This window comes from Arachis duranensis, chromosome 1, assembly GCF_000817695.3.
Source record: "Arachis duranensis cultivar V14167 chromosome 1, aradu.V14167.gnm2.J7QH, whole genome shotgun sequence".
Lineage (NCBI taxonomy): Eukaryota > Viridiplantae > Streptophyta > Magnoliopsida > Fabales > Fabaceae > Arachis > Arachis duranensis.
In genome coordinates, this window is record NC_029772.3 from 67,979,245 (window position 1) to 67,990,851 (window position 11,607).

General features: G+C 37.3%; 1 non-coding gene across 1 annotated transcript; it reads left to right on the forward strand.

Moving 5' to 3' along the window:
- Positions 1-5,537: 5,537 nt before the first annotated feature.
- Positions 5,538-5,645, forward strand: LOC127742912 (small nucleolar RNA R71). Its single transcript, XR_008004266.1, has one exon. It is a non-coding gene; the product is annotated as a small nucleolar RNA R71 (small nucleolar RNA).
- The last annotated feature ends 5,962 nt before the right edge of the window (positions 5,646-11,607 follow it).

Genomic DNA, 11,607 nt, shown 5'->3' on the forward strand with positions numbered 1-11,607 from the left:
GTGTCACAAATCATTACATTCATCATGTTAAAGTGCAACGAATATCTTAGAACAGGAATAAACTGAATTGAATAGAAAATAGTAGTAATTGCATTAAAACTCGAGGTACAGCAGAGCTCCATACTCTTAATCTATGGTGTGTAGAAACTCCACCGTTGAAAATACATAAGTGGTGGTCCAGGCATGGCCAAATGGCCAGCCCCCCAAAACGTGATCACAGGATCAAAAATACAATCCAGGATGTCTAACACAATAATAAAATGTCCTATTTATACTAGACTAGCTACTAGGGTTTACATAAGTAAGTAATTGATGCAGAAGTGCTTGGGCTGAGCTTGAGCTTTACACGTGCAGAGGCTTCTTTTGGAGTTGAACGCCAAGTTGTAACGTGTTTTTGGCGTTCAACTCTGGTTCGTGACGTGTTTCTGGCGTTTGACTCCAGAATGCAGCATGGAACTGGAGTTGAATGCCAGTTTGCGTCGTCAAATCTCGAACAAAGTATGGACTATTATATATTGCTAGAAATCTCTGGATGTCTACTTTCCAATGCCACTAAAAGCGCACCATTTGGAGTTCTGTAGCTCCAGAAAATCTATTTCGAGTGTAGGGAGGTTAGAATCCAACAGCATCAGTAATCCTTTGTCAGCCTTCTATCAGAGTTTTGCTCAGGTCCCTTAATTTCAGCCAGAAAATACCTAAAATCACAGAAAAACACACAAACTCATAGTAAAGTCCAAAAATGTGAATTTAGCATAAAAAGTTTTGGCATCTCACTTTTTCCTTTGAAGTTCAGAATGATTGGCATCTATAGGAATTCAGAGTTTCAGATAGTGTTATTGATTCTCCTAGTTAAGTATGTTGATTCTTGAACACAGCTACTTTTACGAGTCTTGGCCGTGGCCCTAAGCACTTTGTTTTCCAGTATTACCACCAGATACATAAATGCCACAGACACATGACTGGGTGAACCTTTTTAGATTGTGACTCAGCTTTGCTAAAGTCCCCAGTTAGAGGTGTCCAGAGCTCTTAAGCACACTCTTTTTGCTTTGGATCACGACTTTAACCACTCAATCTCAAGCTTTTCACTTGGACCTACATGCCACAAGTACATGGTTAGGGACAGCTTGATTTAGCCGCTTAGGCCTGGATGTTATTTCCTTGGGCCCTTCTATCCATTGATGTTCAAAGCCTTGGATTCTTTTTACCCTTACCTTTTGGTTTTAAGGGCTATTGGCTTTTTCTACTTGCTTTTTCTTTTTCTTTCATATTTTTTTTCGTAAGCTTTTGCTTTTTCACTGCTTTTTCTTGCTTCAAGAATCAATTTCATGATTTTTCAGATTATCAATAACATTTCTCTTTGTTCATCATTCTTTCAAGAGCCAACAATTTTAACATTCATAAACAACAAAATCAAAAAAATATGCACAGTTTAAGCATTCATTCAGAAAATAAAAAGTATTGTCACCACATCAATATAATTAAACTAATTTCAAGGATAAATTCGAAACTCATGTACTTCTTATTCTTCTGTATTAGAAACATTTTTCATTTAAGAGAGGTGAAGGATTCATGGAATTATTCATAGCCTTAAGACATAGTTACTAGACACTAATGATCATGTAGTAAAGACACAAACATATATAAACATGAAGCTTAAAAATCGAAAAACAGAGAAATAAGAACAAGGAATGAGTCCACCTTAGTGATGGTGGTGCTTTCTTCTTGAAGAACCAATGATATCCTTGAGCTCTTCTATGTTTCTTCCTTGCCTTTGTTGCTCCTCCTTCATTGCTCTTTGATCTTCTCTAATCTCATGGAGAATGATGGAGTGTTCTTGATGTTCCACCCTTAATTTATCCATGTTGTAACTCAAGTCTTCTAGAGAAGTGTTGAGTTGTTCCCAATAGTTGTTGGGAGGAAAGTGCATCCCTTGAGGCATCTCAGGGGTTCCTTGGTGATGAGCTTCCTCATGCGTCTCTTGGGATCCATGAGTGGGCTCTCTTGTTTGCTCCATCCTCTTCTTAGTGATGGGTTTATCCTCCTCAATGGAGATGTCTCCTTCTATGATAACTCCAGCTGAGTAACATAGATGGCAAATAAGATGAGGAAAAGCTAGCCTTGCCATAGTGGAAGACTTTTTGGCTATTTTGTAGAACTCAAGAGAGATGACTTCATGAACTTCTACTTCCTCTCCAATCATGATGCTATAAATCATGATGGCCCGATCCACAGTAACTTCGGATCGGTTGCTAGTGGGGATGATGGAGCGTTGGATGAACTCCAACCATCCTCTAGCAACATGCTTGAGGTCCAGTCTTCTTAGTTGAACCGGCTTGCCTTTTGAGTCTCTTTTCCATTGAGCTCCTTCCACACATATGTCCATAAGGACTTGGTCCAACCTTTGATCAAAGTTGACCCTTCTAGTATAGGGGCGTGCATCTCCTTGCATCATGGGAAAGTTGAACGCCAACCTTACATTTTCCGGATTGAAATCTAAGTATTTCCCCCGAACCATTATAAGATAATTCTTTGGATTCAGGTTTATACTTTAATCATGGTTCCTAGTGATCCATGCATTGGCATAGAATTCTTGAACCATTAAGATTCTGACTTGTTGAATGGGATTGGTCAGAACTTCCCAACCTCTTCTTTGGATCTCATGTCGGATCTCTGAATACTCATTTTTCTTGAGCTTGAAAGGGACCTCGGGGATCACCTTCTTTTTGGCCACAACTTCATAGAAGTGGTCTTGATAGGCTTTTGAGATGAATTTCTCCATCTCCCATGACTCGGAGGTGGATGCTTTTGTCTTCCCTTTCCATTTTCTAGAGGTTTCTCCAGCCTTAGGTGCCATCAATGGTTATGGAAAAACAAAAAGATATGCTTTTACCACACTAAACTTAGAATATTGCTTGCCCACGAGCAAAAAAAAGAAAGAATAGAAGAGGAAGAAAAAGATATGAAGGAGAGGGAGAGAGGATTGTGTATTCGGCCAAGGGGGAAAAGAGAAGGTTGTGTTGTGTGAAAATGAAGAAGGATAGAGGGGTTTATATAGTGGAGGGAGAGGTGTTAAGGTTCGGCCATATTGGATAGGTTTGGGTGGGAAATGGATTTTGAATTTGATGGTAGGTGGGGTTTAGGGGGAAGAGTGGATGGATGTGAGTGGTGAAGAGGTGATGGGGAAGAGAGATTGAGGTGATTGGTGAAGGGTTTTGGGGAAGAATGTTTATTGGATTGTGTGAAAAAGAGAGAGAGGGTGAGTTGAGGTAGGTAGGGATCCCGTGGGGTCCACGGATCCTGAGATGATCCTATGGGGTCCACAGATCTTGAGGTGTTAAGGATTTACATTCATGCACTAATGAGGCATGTAAAACACCCTCTGTATACAATCCTGGTGTTTAACGTCAGATTGATGCTTGTTTCTGGCGTTAAACGCCAGTTCCATGCTTGTTTTGGGCGTTCAACGCTAGTCTGCAGCATGTTTCTGACGTTGAACGCCAGCTTTCCTCAGTGTGCAATCGTGGCATTTAAATGCCAGATTACTGCATGTTTCTGGCGTTCAACACCAGATCCATGCTCTGTTTTGGGGTTGAACGCCAGCCAGATTCTCCTTACTGGCATTTAAACGCCATTAAGCCTTTCCTCCAGGGTGTGCTATTTCTTTTGCTGTTTTTTATTTTGTTTTTAATTTTAGTAATTATTTTGTGACTCCACATGATCATAATCCTAATAAAACACAAAAGAACAATAAAATAAAAAATAAAATTAGATAAATAAAAATTGGGTTGCCTCCCAATAAGCACTTCTTTAATGTCAATAGCTTGACAGTGGGCTCTCATGGAGCCTTACAAGTGATCAGGTTAATGTTGTAGACTCCCAACACTAAACTTAGAGTTTGAATGCGGGGATTCAACACCAAACTTAGAGTTTGGTTGTGGCCTCCCAACACCAAACTTAGAGTTTGATTGTGGGGGCTTTGTTTGACTCTGTATTAAGAGAAGCTTTTCATGCTTCCTCTCCATGGTTGCAGAGGAGTATCCTTGAGCTTTAAATACAAGGTAGTCCCCATTCAATTAAAGGACTAACTCTCCTCTGTCAACATCAATCACAGCTCCTGCTGTGGCTAGGAAGGGTCTTCCAAGGATGATGCATTCATTCTTCTCCTTCCTAGTGTCTAAGATTATGAAATCAGCAGGGATGTAAAGGCCTTTAATCTTTATTAATACGTCCTCTACCAATCTATAAGCTTGTCTTACTGACTTGTCTGCCATTTGTAATGAGAATGTGGCAGGATGTACCTCAATGATCCCCAGCTTCTCCATTACAGATAGTGGCATAAGATTTATGCCTGACCCCAGGTCACACAGAGCTTTCTCAAAGGTCATGGTGCCTATGGTACAGGGTATTAAGAATTTACCAGGACCTTGTTTCTTTTAGGGTAAAGTTTGCTGAACCCATGTATCTAGTTCACTAATGAGCAAGGGAGGTTCACCTTCACAAGTCTCATTACCAAACAATTTGGCATTCAGCTTCATGATGGCTCCTAGATATTGAGCAACTTGCTCTCGAGTTATATCTTCATCCTCTTTAGAGGAAGAATAGTCTTCAGAGCTTATGAATGGCAGAAAGAGATTTAATAGGATCTCTATGGTCTCTATATAACCTTCAGATTCCTTTGGGTCCTCAATAGGGAACTCCTTCTTGCTTGAGAGACGTCCCATGAGGTCTTCCTCATCGGGGTTCACGTCCTCTCATTCCTCTCTAGGTTCAGCCATGTTGATTATGTCAATGGCCTTGCACTCTCTTTTTGGATTCTCTTCAGTATTGCTTGGGATAGTACTAGGAGGAGTTTCTGTGACTTTCTTACTCAGCTGGCCCACTTGTGCCTCCAAATTTCTGATGAAGGACCTTGTTTCACTCATGAAACTTAAAGTGGCCTTAGACAGATCAGAGATTATGTTTGCTAAGTTAGAGGAGCTCTGCTCAGGATTCTCTGTCTGTTGCTGAGAAGATTATGGAAAAGGCTTGCTATTGCTGAGCCTATTTCTTCCACCATTATTAAAGCCTTGTTAAGGCTTTTGTTGATCCTTCCATGAAAAATTCGGATGATTTCTCCATGATGAATTATAGGTGTTCCCATAGAGTTCACCCAGGTAATTTACCTCTGCCATTGTAGGGTTCTCAGGATCATAAGTTTCTTCTTCAGAAGATGCCTCTTTAGTACTGTTGGATGCATTTTGCCATCCATTCAGACCTTGAGAAATCATGTTGACTTGCTGAGTCAACATTTTGTTCTGAGCCAATATGGCATTCAGAGCATCAATTTCAAGAACTCCCTTCATCTGAGGCATCCCATTATTCACGGAATTCCTCTCAGAAGTGTACATGAACTGGTTATTTGCAACCATGTCAATAAGTTCTTGAGCTTCTGCAGGCGTTTTCTTTAGGTGAATAGATCCACCTGCAGAATGGTCCAGTGACATCTTAGAGAACTCAGATAGACCATAATATAATATATCCAGAATGGTCCACTCTGAAAGCATGTTAGAAGGACACTTTTTAGTCATCTGCTTGTATCTTTCCCAAGCTTCATAGAGGGATTCACCATCTTTTTGTTTAAAGGTCTAAACATCCACTCTAAGCTTGCTCAGCTTTTGAGGAGGAAAGAACTTAGCCAAGAAGACCGTGACCAGCTTATCCCAGGAGTCTAGGCTATCTTTAGGTTGTGAGTCCAACCATGTTCTAGCTCTGTCTCTTACAGTAAAAGGGAAAAGCATGAGCCTGTAGACTTCAGGATCTATTCCATTAGTCTTAATTGTCTCGCAGATCTACAAGAACTCAGTTAAAAATTGGTAGGGATCTTCTGATGAAAGTCCATGGAACTTGCAGTTCTGTTGCATTAGAGCAACTAGTTGAGGGTTCAGCTCAAAATTGTTTGCTCCAATGGCAGGGATTGAGATGCTTCTTCCATCAAAATTGGAAGTAGGTGTAGTATAATCACCAAGCATTCTCCTTGCATTATTATTTTCGGCTGCCATCTCCTCTTCCTTTTCAAAAATTTCTGTAAGGTTGTCTCTGGATTGTTGTAATTTAGCTTCTCTTAGTTTCCTCTTCAGAGTCCTTTCAGGTTCAGGATCTGCTTCAACATGAATATTCTTATCCTTGCTCCTGCTCATATGAAAAAGAAGGGAACAGAAAATAATAATAGGGATCCTCTTTAACACAGTAGAGAGATTCCTTTATGTTAGTAGAAGAAGAAAGATATAAAAGAAGGAAAAGAGTTAAGATTCCAAACACAAGGGGGAAGATAGGTTCGAATTCTTGAGATGAAGAGAAGTGTTAGTAAATAAATAAATAAATAGAAGAAAAAGAGAGAGAGGAGTTTTCGAAAATTAATTTTAAAAAATAAGTTAGTGATTTTCGAAAATTAAAGGAAGAAATAAAATTAAAATTAAAATTTGAAACAATTAGTTAATTAAGAAAATTTTGAAAAAGAGGGAAGTGATTTTCGAAAAATAGAGAGGGAAAAGTAGTTAGGTGGTTTTGAAAAAGATAAGAAACAAACAAAAAATCAATTAGTTAGTTGAAAAAGATTTGAAAATCATTTTTGAGAAGATAAGAAGTTAGAAAAGATGTTTTGAAATCAAATTTTGTTGAAAAAGATAAAAAGATATGATTGAAAAAGATTTAATTAAAAAGATATGATGGAAAAGATATTTTGAAAAAGATTTGATTTTTAAAATCAAAATTGATTATTTGACTAACAAGAAACTAAAAGATATGATTCTAGAATTTAAAGATTGAACCTTTCTTAACAAGAAAGTAACAAACATCAAATTTTGTTAATCAATCACATTAATTGTTAGTAAAGTTTCGAAAATTTGAAATAAAATTAAGAAAAAGATTTTGAAAAAATATTTTTAAATATTTTCAAAAATTAATAAAAAAATGAAAAAGATTTGATTTTTGAAAAAGATTTTGGAAAGATAAAATTTTTAAATTTGAAAATTTGACTTGACTTATAAGAAATAGCTAAGTTTTAAAAAATTTTTACTAAGTCAACCCAAATTTTCGAAATTTATGAGCAAAATAAGGAAAAGATAAAAATTTTTTTTGAATTTTTAATGAGGAGAGAGAAAAACACAAATATGACTCACAACATGAAAATTATGAATCAAAACACATGATGCATGCAAGAACACTATGAATGTCAAGATGAACACCAAGAACACTTTGAAGATCAAGATGAACATCAAGACTTATTTTTGAAAAAAATTTCATGAAAAGAAAAACATGCAAGACACCAAACTTAGAAATTTTTAATGCTTAGACACTATGAATGCAAAAATGCATATGAAAAATAACAAAAGACACAAAACAAGAAAATATGAAGATCAAACAAGAAAACTTACCAAGAACAACTTGAAGATCATGAAGAACACCATGCATGAAATTTTCGAAAAATGCATAAATTTTTAAAAACATGCAATTGAAACCAAACTTAAAAAATTGACTCAAGACTCAAACAAGAAACACAAAAAGTATTTTTGATTTTATGATTTTATTAATTTTTTTGGATTTTTTTGAAAATTATTATTTTTTTATTTTTTTTAAACGAAAAAGAAAAAATTTTGAAAGATTTTTGAAAACTTTTTGAAAAGAAAATTACTTAATCTGAGCAACAAGATGAACCGTCAGTTGTCCAAATTCAAACAATCCCCGGCAACGGCGCCAAAAACTTGGTGCACGAAATTGTGATCTTCAACAATGGCACCAAAGACTTGGTAGTGCTCTCAAACGTGAATCACACTTAGTCACAACTCCGCACAACTAACCAGCAAGTGCACTGGGTCGTCCAAGTAATAAACCTTATGTGAGTAAGGGTCGATCCCACGGAGATTGTTGGTATGAAGCAAGCTATGGTTATCTTGTAAATCTCAGTTAGGCGGATTCAAATGGTTTATAATGGAGTTTAAAAATAATAATAATTAAAGCATAAAATAAAGATAGAAATACTTATGTAAATCATTGGCGGGAATTTCAGAGAAGTGTATGGAGATGCTTTATCCCTGTTGAATCTCTGCAACATACTGCTTTCTTACTTTCAATCCTTCTTACTCCTTTCCATGGCAAGCTGTATGTAGGGCATCACCGTTGTCAATGGCTACATCTCATCCTCTCAGTGAAAAAGGTCCAAATGCTCTTGTCACTGCACGGCTAATCATCTGTCAGTTCTCGATCATGTCGGAATAAAATCCATTGATTCTTTTGCGTTTGTCATCACGCCCAACAATCGCGAGTTTGAAGCTCGTCACAGTCATTCAATCCCTGAATCCTACTCGGAATACCACAGACAAGGTTTAGACTTTTCGTATTTTCATGAATGCCGCCATCAATTCTAGCTTATACCATGAAGATTCTGATCAAGGAATCCAAGAGATATGCGTTCGGTCTAGGGTAGAATGGAAGTGGTTGTCAAGTACGCGTTCATAGGTGAGAATGATGATGAATGTCATGGATAATCACATTCGTCATGTTGAAGTACAACGAATATCTTAGAACAGGAATAAGCTGAATTGAATAGAAAATAGTAGTAATTGTATTAAAACTCGAGGTACAGCAGAGCTCCACACGTTAATCTATGGTGTGTAGAAACTCCACCGTTGAAAATACATAAGTGATCAAGGATTAGGCATGGCCGAGAGGCCAGCCCCCATGAACGTGATCAAAGGATCATAAGGTAATCCAAAAATAATCCAAAGATGTCTAATACAATAATAAAATGTTCTATTTATACTAGACTAGTTACTAGGGTTTACATAAGTAAGTAATTGATGCAGAAATCCACTTTCGGGGCCCACATGGTGTGTGCTTGGGCTGAGCTTGAGCTTTACACGTGCAGAGGCTTCTTTTGGAGTTAAACGCCAAGTTGTAACGTGTTTTTGGCGTTTAACTCTGGTTTGTGACATGTTTCTGGCGTTTGACTCCAGAATGCAGCATGGAACTGGCGTTGAGCGCCAGTTTGCGTCATCTAATCTCGAATAAAGTATGGACTATTATATATTGCTGGAAAGCTCTTGATGTCTACTTTCCAACGCCGTTGAGAGCGCGCCATTTGGAGTTTTGTAGGTTCCGAAAATCTATTTCGAGTGCAGGGAGGTCAGAATCCAACAACATCAGCAGTCCTTTGTCAGCCTTCTATCAGAGTTTTGCTCAGGTCCCTCAATTTCAGCCAGAAAATACCTGAAATTACAGAAAACCACACAAACTCATAGTAAAGTCCAGAAATTTGAATTTAGCATAAAAACTAATGAAAACATCCCTAAAAGTAGCTAGATCCTACTAAAAACTACCTAAAAACAATGCCAAAATGCGTATAAATTATCCGCTCATCATGACTTTAGAGTGGTTACTTGTGGGGAGTATAGAACGCCCGTTGAAGTCTGACCATCCTCTAGCAATTGGCTTGAGGTTCATCCTTTTTAGCTGGTTTGGCTTGCCTTTTGCATCCTCAATCCATTGTGTTCCAGGCAGGCATATGTCCTCTAGGACTTGATCCAGCTTCGGGTTGGCTACCACCCTTCTATTGTAGGATTCAGGGTCATCCCTCTATAATGGTAATTTGAAGATCTCTCTCACCCTCTCCAGATGAAAATAGATGATCTTCCCACTGACCATAGTACTAAAATTATGGAATGCTATTCCATATTTCTTTTGCTTATCTGTCATCCACAGATTTACATAGAATTCATGGATCATGTTATATCCAACAGTGATCTCAGGATTAGTTAGAATCTCCCAGCCTCTCTTTTGAATCTGCTCTTTAATCTCCGGGTACTCTTCTTCTTTTAATTTGAACCTGACCTCGGGGATCACTGGCCTCTTACTCATTATATTGTGATAATGTTCTTCATGTTGCTTGGTGTAGAATCTAACAGGTTTGAAAACAAATGTTGAGTCATCTTCATTCTTGTTTCTTAGAGCAGTCTTGCCACTTCTTGGAGCCATGGGTTTCGAATTTTTTTATGAGAGAACAGGGCTCCTTCCACACTGATGAGCGGAAAAAAAATGCCGGTTAAGAATTACTGATAGAAAACTGCCTTGTGAGTACAGTCTTAACCGACCAAATTCCACTGTCAATTTAGAAAGGATGTCACAATTAAAGATCAATTAACTGGGAGTAAAATTCCCAGATCATTTCCCAAAGAGTTGACAAAAGAGTGCAAGTTATTAATAAGGAATCCTTCTAAGAAATTTTTATGGTTTAAAAATGAAGAAATAAACAATTAAAATCAAAGTAATGAATAATGGCAATGGGTGTTATGTATTTGAATTAAGAGGCCTTGGCTGAGAGAAGATTAATTGGAGTTTCTATCCTTGTTGGCTTTTCTCAAGTGCAAAAGTAAAGGTTATTGCTTCCACTCAGTTATTCTCTAGCAGTTGTAGAGAAAGGTTAAGTGGGAGACACTAACTCGGGTTCATAAGTCCTAATCCCTTCCTAAGGAAGGATTAGAGTCAGTGAAGAGTGAGTTAGCTAGCAATCCCCAATTACAAATTAGCTCTTGAGTATTCTAACTTAAGGAGTTCCAACTAATCAACTCCCAAGCCAAGTTGAGAGTTTTAAATCATAATATGAATGCCATTTTCACATAACACGGAATAAGAAGAAATGAGAGACATGATAAATAAAATAAATTAAATAAGGAAAATTCTAAAGCTGATAATTAATTGAAGAAATTCAAATAAGAAATAGAATTAAATATGGAAATGGTTTATTATATTAATAAATGTAAAATTAAGAAAATCATAACATGAATCCAAGCAATTGAATGGAAAGCACAAGAGTAAGGTAAAAGAAAAGCAAACTATAGTGACGAAGATTTCCACCGAAGATAGTAGCAATTCTCTCTCAAGATCCAATCCAAGCAAAACTAAGAAAAATTATGAAAGACTAAGAACCCTACGAGAGCAAGTTTTTTCTCTAGAATTCTCTAAAACTAAAAACTAAAACTAAGTGAGAATGAAAATTGTGTCAAGTCTCAGCTACACCCTACATCTATTCAGGACTTTCGGGCCTGAAACTGGGTCAAAAACGGGCCTAAAAATTGCCCCCGACGAATTTTGATATGCAGCACGTGACGGCTTTCCACGCGTATGCGTCGTTCATGCGTGTGATGTGTGGAAAACGATCCAACACAAAACTCACCGGCAAGTGTACTGGGTCGCATCAAGTAATAATAACTCACATGAGTGAGGTCGATCCCACAGGGATTGAAGGATTGAGCAATTTTAGTTTAGTGGTTGATTTAGTCAAGCAAATCAAGTTTTGGTTGAGTGGGTTGTATTTAACAGAAGCTAAATTGCTTGGAATGTAAAGGGAGAAGGGAGAATTGCAGTAAATTAAAGAACAGGAAAATAAACTTGCTGAATCTTAAAGAACAAGAAAGTAAATGACTGAAACTTAAAGTGCAAGAAATGTAAATTGTAGTAACTTAAATGGCAAGGAATGTAAATTGCTTGAATGTAAAAGGGATTCGAGGAATGGGATTGCAGAATCTAAACAAAGAAAAATTGAATTGCCACAATTAATAGAACAGAAATTGAATT